This window comes from Hylobates moloch, unplaced genomic scaffold, assembly GCF_009828535.3.
Source record: "Hylobates moloch isolate HMO894 unplaced genomic scaffold, HMol_V3 SCAFFOLD_2, whole genome shotgun sequence".
Lineage (NCBI taxonomy): Eukaryota > Metazoa > Chordata > Mammalia > Primates > Hylobatidae > Hylobates > Hylobates moloch.
The window spans coordinates 167,202,567-167,220,778 of record NW_026652277.1 but is presented as its reverse complement, the minus strand read 5'-3'; the positions used below and the strand labels follow the sequence as shown (position 1 = coordinate 167,220,778).

Genomic DNA, 18,212 nt, shown 5'->3' with positions numbered 1-18,212 from the left:
TAAAACCCCATATATGCAAATGTAATTTTATGACCCAAGACTATTTTTCCTGAGTTTTTTAACTTTAAAACACCAAAGCACAGTGGCTACAGAAGGAAGGTAGTCAAGGAGCTGCACCAAGGAATGAAATCGTATTATCACAGGCCTTAATACAACAGGCCAAATTCATTTCGAAAAAATGTATTCAAGTCTTAGACCCTGTGAAAAAACAACTCTTATTTTCAAGAATAGAAACAGCTAGGGGTTTTTTACATCTTCTTACAAGAAATTTCCATCCATTGGCTTTAAATTTTACTTTTCATTCAAAAGCACAGCATGTTTTTATATTGAAAACTTCCTAGGAAAATGAGAGCCATTTTCTCACACTCTGAATCACGGTTTTGCTCTGACTAGGTAAACAGCATGCACCCTCAAACTCTTGCTAGAGAGAGTCACTGAAACCTTTTAGGTTAAAAGGAAATGATTGTTAAATAGCTTTTCTGAATCTGAGTTCTTCTGCAGGAAATGGAAAAACAAAGAACCTACAATTCTAAATAGTAGCATCAGACTCAAATAACAACTTTGTGGAAAAACAAGGATCGATTTGAAAGCTAGGCTCCTTCAGGTCCGACTCAGATTTTGAGGGGCCCTGTGTTTTTATAATTTTGGAGCCTCTCTACAAGAAAAAGAAGGCAAACTTACAAATGCAAATTTAATCATAAACACAAATATGTATCTAGAACAAAAAAAAAGCATAAATTTAATAAGGCTGACAAATACAGCAAACAAAATTTTTCACCAAAATATGAAATAACGTTTTTACTAACTGCCTGGGACATTTCGGTAGTGCTCCCTTTCCTATCTTTTTTAGTTGCATGCTCTTTTAAAACACTTTTTCCTAAAAAATAAAGATTTAAAATTATTTTCTATAGTGAGAATAAAAGTTGTTTTTCCTTTAATTTGGCTAAAATTTGGAGTTCTTTCCAACATTAATAGCTTAGAATAATTTATTTCAGCTTCTCAACTCATTATGGTTAATCTCATGTAAATTTTTAGAATTACTGTCAAATTTGGAGAAATCTCTGTCAAGTGTTTTTCATATAGGAGCTATAAAATCTGGAAAAATATCTGCAGACTGCTGGTTCTATATATTTCAAATGTTCCTCTACTACCTACATACTAACAATGTTAGGCTCTGCAAAAAGTGTTCCTCTTGTAGTACACATCACAAGCCTGGTGAGTAGGCACAGTGGCCAGTAGGACTATCTTTGAAAGCCCCTCCCACTCCAGGATAGTTATGAATAACTCACCTACTCAAGGAAGTGACTGCAAAGCACATAAGTAAATCCCATTGCTATGGCCTGAATGTTTGGGTTCCCTCAAGATTCCTAGGTTGAAATCCTAACCCCTAAGGTGATGGTATTAAGAGGTGGGGCATTTGTGGGTGGTGATGAGGTCAAGAGGCTGGGGCCCTCATGAGTGGGATTAGTGCCCTATGGAAGAGGCCTGAGAAAGACCCCTCACCTCTTCCACCACATGAGGACATAGAGAGAAAGTGCCATCTGTAACCAGGAAAGGGGCCCTCATCAGACACCAAATCTGCTGGTGCTATGATCTTGGACTTCCCAGCCTCCAGAACTGTGAGAAATAAATTTCTGTTGTTATAAGCCACCCAGTTTACGGGATTTTGCTATAGCAGCTGAAATGGACTAAGACATTCACTGAAATCAAACTAAATATACCCATAAGTCAGCTTTCCCTTAGCCTAGTCCTAAAATCCCCATGGCCACTCCAGGGCCACTCCAGGGCCATTCAACAAGGTAAGTCAGCATGAAAAGAGACATGATTGTGGTTGAAATACTTTTTGCAGCCGGGCATGGTGGCTCATGCCTGTAACCCTAGCACTTCAGGAGGCCAAGGTAGGAGGATTACTTCAGCCCAGGAGTTTGAGGCCAGCCTGGGCAACATAAGGGAGACCCTGTCTCTACAAAATAAATAAATAAATAAATTAGCCAAGCATGGTGGTGTGCTCCTGTGGCCCCAGATACTCAGGAGGCTGAGGTGGGAGGATTGCATGAGCCCAGGGAGTTTAAAGCTGCAATTAACTATGATCACACCACTGCACTCCAGCCTGGGTGACAGAGCAAGATTCTGTCTCTCTCTCTCTCTCATATAGATGGATAGATAGATAATACATATCTATATATATTTAAAAACTCTATATCTATATATTATCTATATATAGGTGATATATAATCATATAGATATAATATATATCAATATATCTATATATAGATATCTTAAATATACATATATATATATATCTTAAAGTACTGACATCTTCCACCACCACTCGTAATCACAGCCACAGGATGTAAACCACACTGTGGAGAATGGAGGCAAAGTGCGGCTCACCAGACCCCAGCGCCAGACACTGGATTCCAGGGTTCTGTGTGTGTCTGAATAGATGCATGCATTTGCTTCTCCCAACACTGAGGAAGACTCCCCCTGTTACACACTGGGAACCGGACTCAGAGCTACTCCCCAGCGGAGTGGGACCCAGGGCAGGTGCTCTTTCCACTTCCCATGGCGGCTTTTCTAGCCTTCTTTTCCTCACCATAATAAGGGTGACACATACTCATTAGAGAAAACATTTTCAGTAGATGGGATTTTTTAAATTACCTGTAGTCACATTACCTAGACACAACCATGGAAAGATTTTGGCATATTTTCATGTTTTATGGAACAAAGAAATTGAAAACATTAAATCAAATCTATTTCTCTCATTATTAAAGAAATACATGTTCCCTGTCAAAAATATGAAAAGTATAAAAAAACTTAAAACCATCTGTATTTGTTGGTGAGGGCTGTCGTAACAAAGTGCCACAGACTTCATGGTTTAACAACAGACATTTTTTGTCTCACAGTTCTGAAGGCCAGAAGTGCAAGATCAAGGTGTTGGCAGGGCTGGTTGGTTCCTTCTGAGGTCTGTGAGGGAAGGGTCTGTTCCACACCTCCCCGCTAGCTTCTGGTGTTTTACTGGCAATCTCTGGCATCCCTTGGTTGACAGAACATTACCCTGACCTCTCCCTTCATCTTCACATGGTGTCCTCCCAGTGTGCAAATCTGTATCCAAATTTCCCCTTCTTATAAGGACACTGGTTATATTGGATTTGAGGCCCACCCCACTCCAGTATGACCTCATTCTAACTTAAGTAATTAATACACGATTTCCAAATAGTCACATTCTGAGGTAGTGGGGGTTAGAACTTCAACATATGAATTTGGAAGGGGGTGGGGGGACACAGTTCAATACAGAACACCATCCCAAATCCTGTGAGCCAAAGAAAATTGATGTTAGGAAGTTATTACTAGGTCGTTTTGGAAAGTATGGCCAGAAATTCTTTTGCTACTCTGCTCATTGAGGTTGGGGTCTGCGTCCCCCTTTCTCTGAATCTGGGCAAGCTGGTGACTGCTCTGCTCAGTAATCCTAGTATTCAAGTCATGACAACCCAGGCACCAGGCAGGGGAATGAAAGAGCTCCCAGATGTTTCTAGTCCCCAGCTACCAAGTCATTCCCAGCTTGAGTCTTACTGAGCTGAGGTCTCAGACACCAGGGAATAAAGACAAACCCTCCCTCCTGTGCCCTGTTGAAATTCCAGATCCACAGAACTTTGAGCACAATAAATGCATGTTGTTTGTGATGGTTAATTTTATGTCTAGACCACAAGATGCCTAAATACTTAGATAAACCTTATTCTGGGTATGTCTGTAAAGGTGTTTGGATGAGATTAACACTGGAATCACAGACTGAGTAAAGCAGATTTCTTTCCCCAGTGTTCCTTCCCCAGTCCACTGCAGGCCAGAACAAAAGGCCTGGAAAGGTAGAACTTGCTCCCTCTGCCTGACTACTTGAGCTGGGACATCAGTCTTCTCCTGCCCTCAAACTGGGGCTTAAACCATCAGTGCCCCAGGTTCTCAGGCCATTCGACTCAGCCTGGAACTACACCACCAGCTTTCCCGGGTCTCCAGCTTGCAGATGGCAGACTACGGGACTTCTCATCTTCCACAATCCATGAGCCAATTCCTCATAATAAATTGCCTATAATAAAGGTCTTATAATATATGTATTTATACACTATTGGCTTAGTTTCTGAAGGTTCCAAATACATTGTTTAAGTCAGTAATTTCAGAGGTGGGCAGAGGGCTAATTACCCAGCAATAGTTATATTGTAATATTTCTAGTGAGAAATATTTTAATTCTTATATTATTATAATTCTTAGTCTTTTTTCTGTGCCTTTAAAAATATTTCTCTTACTAAAGTGAGTCACTAACTTCTTAGATCAAAAGGAAATGATAATTTCTCTGATTCTGAGCTTTACTTTAAAAAATATAAAAAAACAGGTCAGCCTCACTTCTAAACATTTGCATTATATGAACATAATGAATATACTGAGTCCAGTCATAGGTAACATAGGGACATTCACAAGTCCCAGGTAGAGAACAGTATGAACTGAAGCTTTCTGATGCAGTGGCTGCTTAGACCTTTTACTATTCTTTCCCAGTTAAAAGCCAGAGAAATCAGGTAAACATTAAAGTCTTAAAGATGCAGACAACAGCTGGGCACACTGGCTCACGCCTGTAATCCCAGCACTTTGGAAGACTAAGGCGGAAGGATTACTTGAGTCCAGGATTTCAAGAGCAGACCCTGGGCAACAAAGCGAGACTGTCTCTTAAAAAAAAAAAAAGAAGACACAGAAAACATGTGAGGCTCTTGGTGATGCTAATGATGAATACAATGCACTACATAGCTCTGGTTTTGAGAAAGGGGAAGTGTTTGGTTCTTCTTAGCATTGGCTCTCAACCATGTAAATAGTTTGGCCAATATTAACAGACCCTGGAGCCAAATCAGTTTCATGTGATCATCAATCACGACATTTCTTCTGAAACATGAGGTAAAGCACGTGGTGCAAGAAATCCACTTTCCGGGAAATGATGGAGACCTTAAGAGGAGCAGCTCAAGGAGGTTCTTGCAGGCCAAACTGCAGCCCGTGGCCACAGAACTGACCAGACCACATGGAGGCCAATCAAATACCTGTGTGTGGGTCCAGCATGAACAACCCCGGTCTTAAAGTCCCTGTGGATCATGATCTCCTGATTACTGAGATCTTCATTTTGAATGCTCTTTCGGGTAGTAGATCTTTGAGATGTGTTAATGAAGGGACGGGAAGGTCTATGGTACCAGGCCTTGCAAATCTGAAAGTATATGCTGTTGCCTTGAAAGACAATAGACTTAGTTGGGCATGAGGTTGTTCCCAACATTTCCCCCTGAAAACTCTACTACACGTGGTTTCGTTGTCTTCTGATCTTGGGTGTTGCAAAAAAAAAAAAAACAAACAAAAAAGCCTATGGCCAGAGAGGTTTTTGTTCCTGCATAGGAAACTTACTTTTTTCTATCTGAATGCTCATATGGTCTATTTCTTATATCTTTGTAATGTGAAAATGTTGTCAATCTTTTTTCTTGGAATGTGGTGGATTTTTTTTTTTTTTTTTTTTTTTTTTTTGAGATGGAGTCTCGCTCTGTCACCCAGGCTGGAGTGCAGTGGTGCAATCTTGGCTCACTGCAACCTCCACCTCCTAGGTTCGAGCAATTCTCTCCTGCCTCAGCCTCCCATGCAGTGGGATTACAGGTGCCCACCACCACGCCTGGCTAATTTTTGTATTTTTAGTAGAGACAGGGTTTTGCCATGTTGGCCAGGCTGGTCTCGAACTCCTGACCTCAAGCAATCTGCCTGCCTCGGCCTCCCAAAGTGTTGGGATTACAGGCGTGAGCCACTGTGCCCAGCCCTGTGGTGGATTCTTTTGATCTTCATCTTCAAGTTCTTTTCAGCACAAGAAACACTTGTTTAATTAGGTCTTTGGTTGTTGCTTCTATTTTCCCATAGGAATACCTAATATTCTTGCATTGAATCATTCTTCTCTCCCCTAGATAGCTCTCATCTCCCACACTGGGCCAATTTTTTAATCCTTTTCTCTGCATTCTGGGAACATACCTTAGGTGGTTCTTCACATCCCTCATTTGACATTCAACAGCATTCTAATGTGGATGTAAATGCTATTATTCATCTTTAATTGCTTTTTAATCACTTATCTCTTGATATTCCCTACCTCATACTCTGATTCAGACACATTGAACTTCTCTCAATTCCTCAACATTCTAGGGTTTTGTTTTTGTATTTGTATTTGTTTTTGGAGACAGGGTCTCCCTCTGTCACCCAGGCTGGAGTGCAGCGACATGATCACAGCACACTGCAGCCTCTACCTCCCAAGTTCAATCGATCCTCTGGCCTCAGCCTCCCAAGTAGCTGGGACTACAGGCGCATGTCACCACACCCAGCTAATTTTTGTATTTTTTTGTAAAGATGGTGTTTCACCATGTTGCCCAGTCTGGTCTCAAACTTCTGGGCTCAAGCAATTCTCCTGCCTTGGCCTCCCAATGTGCTGGGATTACAGGCATGAGCCACTGCGCCTGAACAACATCTTGGGTTTTTTCTCACCTCTAGGGCTTCACGCACGGTATTCTTTGGTCATAAACACTCTCCACCACCTTGTCATTTCATTTGGCAAACTCCTACATCTTCACATGCTCTGAGCCCCAGCTTTCATGCAGGAAGCTTGCCATGACCGCCAAGGATAGCTCGGAGTCCTCGTGCTTCTATTGTGCCCTGCCAACCCTATTATCACGCATTTCACACGGAATTGGAAATGCCAGTTCCCTTGTCTGGTACCTCACTAGATTCTGAGAGGACACGAACCATAGCAATTTTATTCATCATTATATCCTCAGGCCCGAGCACCATTGCTGGCATGTGGTAAGCATTAAAAAATATTTCTGCCTACAATATCAGTCTTTTTCAATCACATCCGTCTTTTTGCATCTTAAGAATTCTCTGCACGGCTTTATTCAAAGGTGGTACCAAACAGCACCTTTACGGATACCAATGAGTTTCATTTTTAGAGCTCTGTCTTCCTCTGATTATTCAAATGTGTGTTCCCTTCTTCCTACTTGACAGCATTTTTTCGCAGATTTTATGTTTCTCCTTACCTCCTCCTCCAAGGAATAGAATAGATCCAGACCTGGTGCCCACCAACAGACACACATCATATTGTCCTTGGCCTCACTTTCTATCTACCTGGGTGCTGTCAATCTCCTCTTCAAGCTAAAAAACAGACTGCAAGGTCCAGCTCCCAGCTCCCTCCCATTTCCATCTACTGTGCTCCTCTAGACAGAAATGGGACATGCCCTGTCCCACTGCCATGGGTATTTAGTTAGAATTGAAAGAAATTCCAACTTCAGTCAATGCCACTTTAAACCAGGAGTCCCCAGCCCTGTCATTTTAAATGAATCCCAGGGACAATGACATAATTTTGATAATTTTGGCAGGTGTTCTTAGAACATACTTTAGAAGTCTTATTTATGTCCTATATATTAGAGTTTCATCTTAAACCAGCCTTGTATAGAAAATTTTGTAATCCTGTTAATGTCTTTGTTTTCTGCCTCTATAATTAAGAACTTACCTTTGACCTTTGGAGCACTGACCCTGTTTCTCTGGAGTCTTTTCCTCCTGAATGGGCCACTTCCAGCTTTTTCTTGAATAAACTTTTTTTTTTTTTTTTTTTTTTTTGAGACAGAGTCTTGCTCTGTCGCCCAGGCTGGAGTGCAATGGCGAGATCTGAGCTCACTGCAAGCTCCGCCTCCCGGGTGCACGCCATTCTCCTGCCTCAGCCTCCTGAGTAGCTGGGACTACAGGCACCCGCCACCAGGCCTGGCTAATTTTTAAACTATTTAAAACTGGAAAAAAATGAAACAAAATAAAATTTAAAATAGAAAAATTAGCTGGGCATAGTGGCAACTACCTGTAGTCTCAGTTATTCTGGAGGCTGAGGCAGGAGGATGGCTTGAGCCCAGGAGGTTAAGACTGCAGTGAGTCATGATTTTGAATCACTACACTCCAGCCTGGGTGACAGAGTGAGACCCTGTCGGGAAGGGAAGGGAAGAAGAAGGGAAGGGAAGAAGAAGGGAAGGGAAGGGTAAAAGAAAGAGAGAGAGAAAAGAAAGAAAGAGAGAGAGAGAGGGAGGGAGAGAGGGAGGCAGAGAGGGAGGGAGGGAGGGAGGGAGGGAGGGAGGGAGGGAAGGAAGGAAGGAAGGAAGGAAGGAAGGAAGGAAGGAAGGAAGGAAGAAGGAAGGAAGGAAGGAAGGAAGGAAGGAAGGAAGGAAGGAAGGAAAGGAAGGAAGGCAGGCAGGCGGGCGGGCGAGCAAAGACATGCAGACTCAAGGATATTAAACTGTTTCAGAGTATGTGAGTTTTATTTTTCAAAACTGGAAGGTTAGCATTAACTGACAATGGCTTTCATAAATTCAAAATTCTTATTCTCTTCATCAAAATCAAGATAATTCTACATCTACTTCTCCAGCCCCAGCTTCTTACCTTCTCAAGCTATAGGATGTTGTCATGCAGGTGCCCTACAATCATAATATCAAAATGCTCCCCACAAGGTAGAGGAAGTAAGTTTGGGCCAGAGAAAATAAAGGCATCAGATAGAAGAAAAGGGGAATGAAGGGTACACATGCTGCCGTCATTCCAATCTCTGATTCCAGCAATGCCTAAAGCCCACCCACAATGCTGCCATCCCTGAAGGCACAGGAACCACCCCATAAACTTCAAAACATGCCCTTTTGCCAAGCAAATTCAAACTGGATTTCTCCCTTAAGCAACCGGGGGTTCTCACTAATACAACTGCTTTACATAATACCTATATTGCTGTAAAGTTCGGTATAAATAATTTTTATAAAATTTTTAAAATCTTATGTTTACATAGCACTTCACAATTTTCTAAATTGTTACACACATTATCTCTTTTGGTATGCAAAAATAATTGCTTGAGATGGCTAGAACAGCATTTACTATCTATCGTTTTAAAATAACAACAACAAAATAAGACAAAGAATAATTTAGGTTTTGCATGAGGTCACATAGCTAGTGAGAACAAAACAGGAGACGAACTAAAAGCTTCTGACTCCAAATCCAATACTCTACACCCAGAACTCTGGTCTTCTGATTGCTAGCCCAGTGCTCCATGCACCACTTGACAGCTATGCACACTTGTTAAACATACTAGAGACTGTCTTTTGAAAGGAAACCTTTCCACCATGTAAGTAACTGCCTTCTAGTTGGCCTACTTTGTTTCGCTTTTGTTTTTGTTTTTGTTTTGAGACTGGGTCTCTTTCTGTCTGTCACTCAGGCTGGAGTGCAATGGTGCAATCTTGGCTCACTGCAACCTCTGCCTCCTGGGTTCAAGGAATTCTACCACCTCAGCCTCCCAAATAGCTGGGATTACAGGTGCCTGCCACCATGTCTGGCTAATTTTTGTAGAGATGGTGTTTCACCATGTTGGCCAGGCTGGTCTTGAACTCCTGACCTCAGGTGATCTGCCTGCCTCAGCCTCCCAAAGTGCTAGGATTACAGGCATAAGCCACCGTGCCGGGCCGAGTTGGCCTACTTTGTAAATGTGATTTTTAAAAATAATATTTCCCTAATACAAGGTATACCTGGGCTGCAATTATTTCGCTTACTAGAAGCTAATGAAGAATTAGTGACACCTTGTGGCAAAAGCTTATTAATTCATGTTCTACTGCTACCCATTTTCAGAGATTTCCAAAGGCTTCATGCACTTCACTAAGAAGTTAAGACAAGAGCAAAACTTTTGGAAAGAATAACCTAGGGTTGCAACTCTGCCTCTGTAACTAGATTCTCTCCTCAATCATTCTACATGGGCTTCAGTCTCCTCCTCTTCAAAGCATCTGTGTGACTGTCAAGTTCACAGATGACTTCCAGGTTGGCAAACCCAACGATTACTTCTCAAGTCTCATCTTTCTCAACCTCTCAGTGATATCTGACCAGGTTGAACACACTGTTCCTGAAACCCTTGGATTTGGCAAAATCAGTTTCCCTTCTCCTTTAAGATTTTTTAAAGCCATCTAAGTGCTCATGAGCACCAAATTTATATCTCTAGTTCCACTGAACTTCAGACTCACGTCTCTAACCTGCCAATGTGACGTATGTATTTGGATGTCCAATAGCATCTGTCCAAAACAAAACTCTTGGTTTCCTACCCTTTCCAACAATTGACTGCATCGCAGTAAAGAACGTGATCATCCTGTCAGTTTAGTAAAGCCAAAATCTTAGCAGTCATTCGTAGTTCTCCACTACTCACTATTAGTAAGTGGCAGTGAGGAGTAGAGGAATAAAGGGACTTAGTTCATTCTCCTAAAGCTCCCAAATGTGCCTCTTCTCTCCATTTTCCCTACTATCACCCTAATTCAAGCCAGAGCCTCTCATTAACCTACTCAGCACCTTCCTAACTAGTAACTTAATCTTCACCTCTTACAATCCATTCTTCACATAGCAATCAGTGATCTTTTTAAAATATAACTCAGATGATACCCTTTCTTAAAACCCTTGAATGGCTCCCCATAATCCCAACTCCTCCTCCATTCTACAAAGCCCTCCAATTTGGCCCCAGCTTCCTCAAAATGCTCTAAAAGCTCATGTCTAACCACTCTTCCCTGGCGTTCCATGTTCTAGCCACGCTGGCCTTCCTTTTGCTCCTTAAACATACAAGCCTGTTCCTTCCTTAGAAACAGTGCACTAGCCACCACCCTCTGCCTGGGCAGCTCCCCCAGAACTTCATGTGGTTCGCTGCTTCTTATGTCACAAGGTCTCTAGTTAGATGTTACCTTCTCAGGCCTTTTCTGCTACTTAACTGAAGGCAGCCACTCATGCCCTCCACCACCACCACAAAGTGTTTTGTTTTCACCGAAGCTTTTATCATTCCATGAAATTTTCTCTTTTTCTTTTTTGGTTTATTTGCCTATTATCTACTTCCCTACAGTAGGACAAAAGCTTCATCTATCCCAAGCTCTTATAATACTGCTCAGTACAAGGAAGGTGCTTAGTGTCTGTCGAATAATGAACTATCATAAGTTCTCTCTTGCATTCTCTTACTGATGTGGTTTGGATCTGTGTCCTCACCCAAATCTCACGCCAAAGTGTAATTCCCAATGTTGGATGTGGGCCTGGTGGGAGGTGATTGGATCATGGAGGTGTTTTTCATGAATGGTTTAGTGCCATCTACTTGATACTGTGCTCAGGATAGTGAATGAGTTCTTGCGAGATCTGGGTTTTTTTATTTTGCTTTGTTCCGTTTTCTTTGAAGCAGAGCCTCACTCTGTCGCCCAGGCTGGAGTGCAGTGGCGTGATCTCGGTTCACTGCAACCTCTGCCTCCCAGGTCCAAGTGATTCTCCTGCTTCAGCCTCCCGAGTACCTGGGATTACAGGCACACACCACCATGTCCGGATAATTTTTGTATTTTTAGTAGAGACAGGGTTTCACCATGTTGGCCAGGCTGGTTTCGAACTCCTGACCTCAGAGGATCTTCCCGCCTCGGCCTCCCAAAGTGCTGGGATTACAGGTGTGAGCCACTGCGCCCGGCCAAGATATGATTGTTCAAAGGCATGGAGCACCTCTCCTTCTCCCTCTTGCTCCTGCCACGTAAGACACCTCACTTCTCCTTTGCCTTCCACTATGACTGGGAGCTTCATGAGGCCTCTCCAGAAACAGATGCTGCCATACTTCCTGTACAGCCTGCAGAACCATGAACCAATTAAACAGCTTTTCTTTATAAATTACCCAGCCTCAGGTATTTCTTTATAGCAATGTGGTAACAGACTAATACATTTACCTATACTTAAAAACATTTCTGAAACCACAGCCTTTCGCTCACTTTTTGCACACTTAAATGGAAAATATGCTGCTGCTTCTTTTCTTGGATAAATTGTATATCCCTGCTATTCACTCATTCAAAAAACTATTATAACCAAACATTAAGTAATATGGTAGCACTACAAACACAAATGGAACATGATCCCTACCCTCAAGGAACTCATGGCCTAGTAGAAGCAAACATGTTAGCAAATCATTATAAAAGCCATGTGGCAAGTAAAAGATGGTGTTGTGACTGCAGACTATATGCACCCAAGTTAGAGGCATCAGAAATGCCCTTCTGGCCGGGCGCTGTGGCTCATGCCTGTAATCCCAGCACTTTGGGAGGCCAAGGCGGGTGGATCACCTGAGGTTGGGTGATCGAGATCAGCCTGACCAACATGGAGAAATCCTGTCTCTACTAAAAATACAAAATTAGCCAGGTGTGGTGGCACATGCCCGTAATCCCAGCTACTTGGGAGGCTGAGATAGGAGAATCGCTTGAACCTGGGAGGCAGAGGTTGCAGTGAGCCAAGATAGCACCATTGCACTCCAGCCTGGGCAACAAGAAGTGAAACTCTGTCTCAAAAAAAAAGAAATGCCATCCTGGAGAAAACAACAGGAGCTGAGGTTTAAAAGAGGAGTAGAAAAAAAAATCCAGGAAAAGAGACAAGGAAAAATCATAAAGCACACAGTGTGGAAACCTGATAGTTCATGCAGTGGGACTGCAAGCGCTCAGCTCTGCTGAGAAAAAAGTACGAGACAGAAATCAGTGAGATGTGAAATTTGAAAAATACGCAGTAACCAGGTAGTGGCGGGCTTATAGCATAGTTTAAGAAACTTGAACTCATTAGGCAGTGGGTTATGGAGCCCGCATGATCAAGGATGACTTTGTGTTCGATTATTGTTTGGTTCCATAGATGATTTAATTTAGACTACATGAGGTCAGAATGATGAGGTCAAAGGCTGGTAGGAATAGGAAGGATACAAAAAAGAGGATCCAGAAGCAAGAAACACTGAGGAAGTAAAATGGACAGGACTTGGTGATTATTGGGATATGGAGAATGAGGGGAGAGGGAATAAGCAAAAGGGGCAAGAAATGGGGGATCTGGGAGTGGGAGGACAATGAACATCATAAGCGGATGCTTTCTTGCGTAAGTTCTAGAGTCCAGCAGTCAAGGGCTTAAGTCTTGGTCCTGTCACTTGCTTGCTATATGACTTTGGTAAGTTATTTTGACTTCTCTAAATTTCAGTTCCTTGCAAATTAAATGAGAATAATATCAGAATCTACCTAATTGTTAGACTGGGATTGTTATAATAACTAAATGAAATCACGTATGTAAAGTGTTTAGCTTACTGCTTGCTATACATCAGAAACACCTATTGATTAAAGAACTTTAAAATGATTATCTGACTATATCTGTGGTCATAGATCTACCTTTTCTCTTCTTACTACAGACGAATTGTCCATGTTTCTAGGCAAGGCCAATCCCTCAACTTATGCACAAAAGCCTATTCCTTTTTGCCAACATCATTCCACCAATTCTTCCCTCCATCCCACACCATCCATTCCACCCTCTCTCCTGAATCACTTCTAGAAACATATACACATATGGTCAATTCTACCATTAAAAAATATTGAACCTTTTCTTGACTCAATTTCCCTTTAACTACCAGCCCATTTGTTTTTTCTTTCCTTAAGTCATAAACCGCTCTTCTGTCACTCTCTTCAGGATCTATTATAACTGAACTTTCTCTTCTACAACTTCATGAAAGTTGCCTTTTTTCAGATCACCAGTGACCTCTATGTTGCTAGATCCAATGTTCTTATCTTGCTTAGCACATGTATAGCATTAGATATAGCTGATTACTCCCTTCTCCTTGAAACACTTTCATTACTTAACTCCCACGTGACCAGGCTGTCTGCATTTTCTACCATTTTGTTGGCCCTCTTTTGCAGTCTCCTTTGCTGATTATTCCTCATCTTTCCAAACTCTAAATATTGGAATGCTCAAGGCCTTATCTCTCTACATTCCCTTGGTAATCTTATCAAGTCTCATGGCTGTTGATTCAAAAATCCACTTCTGTAACCCAGACCAATCTCCAGAAACTCTAGACTCCCATGTCCAACTGTCTACTCAACATCTCCACTTGGTTGACTAACATGCCTTCCAAGCTTGATGTGCCCCAGACCAAGCTGCTAATGCTCACTCCAATGATGGATCCTTCCCAGCGTTCCCTATATCACTAAATGGCAACTCCATTCTTCTAGATACTCTAGTCAACAACCTTATCGTGGCCTCTAGCTATAACTGAATAGTTTAAATTAAACCAGTCCTCTCATGGGAATAAGCATAAAAGCTGAACATTTAAAAAAGCACACATAACAAAAACTACACAGGCTGTTTGAAGACACTGGAGAGCAATCAAGATGGTCAAGACATGACAGACTGGGATCCCAGGAAGACAGATGCATAAAGTGATACAGAACTTCTCCACTGCTTTTTCTTATTGGGTCATTTGCTGAGTTTTGTGCAGGGCATTTATGGTGAGCAGAAAGCAGTGACCTGGAGGTATCAGGGACCTTTCAGATATGGGGAGATAAAAAATTGGAGTTGAAAACTGCTGACAGGACTTGAAGGGATAAGATCCCAAAGAAAGGAGGATCATAGAGAAGCCAGTCTGACATTTAGTTTGGCTTTTATCCTTGAGGCATTTGCTGAATTCTAAGCTGTAAAGGCACTGGAAATCAAGAAACCAAACAGTTGCTAAATAGCTAAAATGCTAAGTGTACATTTCAACAGTCTCACAGAGCTGGGAGTACAAAAATTGGAGTTCAAGGTCACCCAAAGATGGGGACCTGTTAAATACCACAGATGTTCATGTTGAGAAAGAACAGAAAGGCCTAGCTCTGGGATAAGGCCAAACCAGAAAATGATCAGCCCTCACAAAGTCTGAATCCCTGATTAAAGGTCATCTGAGGCCGGGCGCAGGGGCTCACGCCTGTAATCCCGGTACTTTACGAGGCCGACACAGGTGGATCACTTGAGGTCAGGAGTTCGAGACCAGCCTGATCAACATGGTGAAACCTAGTCTCTACTAAAAAAATACAAAATTGGCCGGGCATGGTGGTGCACACCTGTAATCCCAGCTACTTGGGAGGCTGAGACAGGAGAATTGCTTGAACCCGGGAGGTGGAGGCTGCAGTGAGCCAAGACGGTGCCATTGTACTCCAGCCTGGGCAACAAGAGCAAAACTCTGCCTCAAAAAAAAAAAAAAAAAAAAAGTCATCCGTTCCTACTCTAATTGCTTGCCAGAATAAAATTAAATCCTTTCTGGAGAAAGACAACATCAGCCACAGTCTCTATGCAATTTATTCATTTATTTTTTATTTATTTATTTATTTATTTTTGCCAGAGCCTCTACGTGATTTTTTTCCTACACAATGTCTAACATTTAATCAGAAACCTTAGGTTCATCTCTTATGCTTTTCTTTCTCTCGTGCACCACATCACGTCCAGTCTGTTCTATCTTCAAAATTGAGCCGGGATCTTCCCACCACTTTTGGCCCAGATCCAGAACCAAGCTCCACCGAAAGTGAGGCAGTCTGTCCCCGGACATGGCCTCAGCACTGACTCCCTGCACCTCTCGGGCCCGAGCACCATACCTACACCAGATCCAAGCTACCCTCTCACCAGCCTTATCAGGAGCAACTTCCTATCTGGTCTGTCTGCTTCTGCCTTTGCCCCACTTCAGTCTCTTCTCAACCAAGCAACTAGAAAAAACAAATTTTTTAAATCAAACTATGTCAAGCTTCTACTCTAAACCCTTTAGGGACTTTTAACCCTAGAGTAAAACCTAAAATCCTTTCACTGACCTACAACAAGGTGCATGGCCCTGCCTCTGACTTCATCTCCAAATGCTCCTCCTTGTGCTCACTCTGCTCCACTCACTCTTATTCCCATCCCAAACACGGCTTCCTGCCTTAGAACTAGGAATTGGCTGCTTCCTTGACCTGGAATGCTGTGACAATTAGTCTCAAGTTTCATTTCTTCACCTCCTTCATGTCTTTACTCGCACGTCACCTTCTCAACGAAGCCTTCTCTGACCACTATAAAATTGCTAGGTCTCCCATGCCCCTAGCACCTAGCCTTCTTTGCTGCTTTATTTCGCCTTAGCTATTATAATTATCTAACACACATAATGTACTCACTTTTCTTGTTTGTATGACTCCTCCACTAGAACATAAATTCTGTCAAGGCAGGAGTTTTAATCTGTTGTTTGGTTTTGTTTTTCACTGCTATATCCCCACTAACACCAGGGGAGTGGGGATGAGGGACAAGAAAACAACAATGCTTGGCACATACTAGATACTCATAACTATTTGCGGAATGAATCATTCAGTTTCAGATCATCCAAGAGTTGTCCACAAAACAGTCAGATATCCAGGACTGTCACTTGAGGGAGAAGTCTAGGTTAGAGATACATCCTTTGCTGCCCTGAGTATATAGGTGGTACGAGAAATTACAGCTGTGAAATGGGACTGCCCTGGGAAAAAGTACAAGAAGAGAAACAGGCTGTGGATAAAAACTTGTACAGGCGAGGCACAGTGGCTCATGCCTGTAATCTCAACACTTTGGGAGGCTGAGGAGGGCAGATCACGAGGTCAAGAGAACAAGACCATCCTGGCCAACATGGTGAAACCCCGCCTCTACTAAAAATACAAAAATTAGCTGGACGGGGTGGCATGCGCCTGTAGTCCCAGCTACTCAGGAGGCTGAGGCAGGAGAATCACTTGAACCGGGGAGGCAGAGGTTGCAGTGAGCCAAGATCGCGCCACTGCACTCCAGCCTGGCCACAGAGCCAGACTCCATCTAAAAAAAAAAAAAAAGAAAAAAAAAAAACAACTTGTACAAGAACCTATAGTGGCTATCAATTTCTTTATGAAGCCCACTGTGGCTGGTATAGCACTATTGGTTACCCACTCAATACCCATTCTATTCTGCCCCAACATCCTTCTAACAGAATTTGTTCTTCTCCTCCCTGGCCAAGTGTTTCTTGGAGGCCTAGAAAGACTGGTTACCTGGTCTAATCCAAATATGGTGGTCTTATATAGATCCTAAGCTTAAATCAGTATGATGTAATTCTGGTCAGCTGGGAGTTTACGAGGGGGTTTTGCTCTTCCAATAAAGACTAAAGAGACAATACTTCTATTACTACCTTGTTGAAGCCAACAACCCAGGTGACAGAGTGGCAAGGTAGGGGAAAAAATGTGTTGTTGATAATGTGCTGAGCCCCCAAGTTAACCTCCAGGTTAACCAACCTGGGGAGTGTAAAATAATGAATTCCTTATTATTTCAGCCACTTGGAATTGGTTTTCTGTTACTTGAGGGAAAAAATATTCTAATTAATATGCTAGTGTTTACTGTTTCCACGATGTAGTGTCAGCCTTTCTGTCTATAGATATTTCTACAACTCATCTACACAAACCTTGCTTACAGTTTTCCAAATACGCTTGGGCTTTTTGAGCCTTTGATCAAGCCATCCCGAATGCACTTCCCCCAAGAAGCTGGCCAGTTAAAATACTATCATTCACCAAACACAATTTAAATGTCACTTTCTCCTCTAGCCCTTTCAGAAATTACCTCAAAATTAAATGATCAGACCTAAAATATTTTGGGAGTGTTTTCGCCTCTAGAATTTATCATACACCTTTATGTGTTACTTATAGAATGCCTACATCTGCTATAGGTCATACACTTCAAAGCGCAGGACGGGTCCAGATCTTAATATAAAGGCTTACCATTTACCAGGCACAGCTCTAAGTATTAACGGTTTTAATCCTCAAGACAAAACCTAAAGAGATAAATTCTTCTATTGCCACTTTGTGGATTAGGAAAATGAAGCACAAAAACAATTAACTTGCCTGAGGTTTCGGAGCTAGTACATTCTAGAACCTGGATTCAAATCAAGACAGCAATTAGCTGAATGAAGGTGTAACTGCAAATGCAAATAACTGATCACAAGGGATACACATTCACTCATACGAGATACAAGATTTTTAACGTTGCTGGTACTAAAACCAAAGCGTCTGCGTTTTTAAGCGCAGCCCCACCCCGCGATACTAGATATATTCTTTAGAGCTGGGAGCCTGATAGATTAAGGGGAACTATGCCTTTATATTTTTTAAGACTCAATAAATTGCTCACTTCTTTCCCAAAATGAGGTATCTGTGGGGGAGGCCCTTGTCGCTCCGGGTGCCAAGTGTCCTCCGATTGCTAGCACACAACGGTGAGCAGAGAAGGCAGGTGAGGAACTGCACGGACTCAGCTGCAGAGGGCGGCGGCAGCCCGCCCCTGGGGCGGGAGAAGGGCAGGTGCCGGGAGACACCAGGAAGCTCTTCCCCGCC

General features: G+C 42.4%; 1 long non-coding RNA gene across 1 annotated transcript in view; it reads right to left on the bottom strand.

Annotated features, from left to right (window-relative positions):
- LOC131382897 (uncharacterized) overlaps positions 1 to 18,154 on the bottom strand; it is a 48,795-nt gene extending 30,641 nt beyond the window's left edge. The window contains exon 1 of the long non-coding RNA XR_009212536.1: positions 18,013 to 18,154. This is a non-coding gene — a long non-coding RNA (uncharacterized LOC131382897). The remainder of the gene's footprint in view (positions 1 to 18,012) is intronic.
- Positions 18,155 to 18,212: the final 58 nt, after the last annotated feature.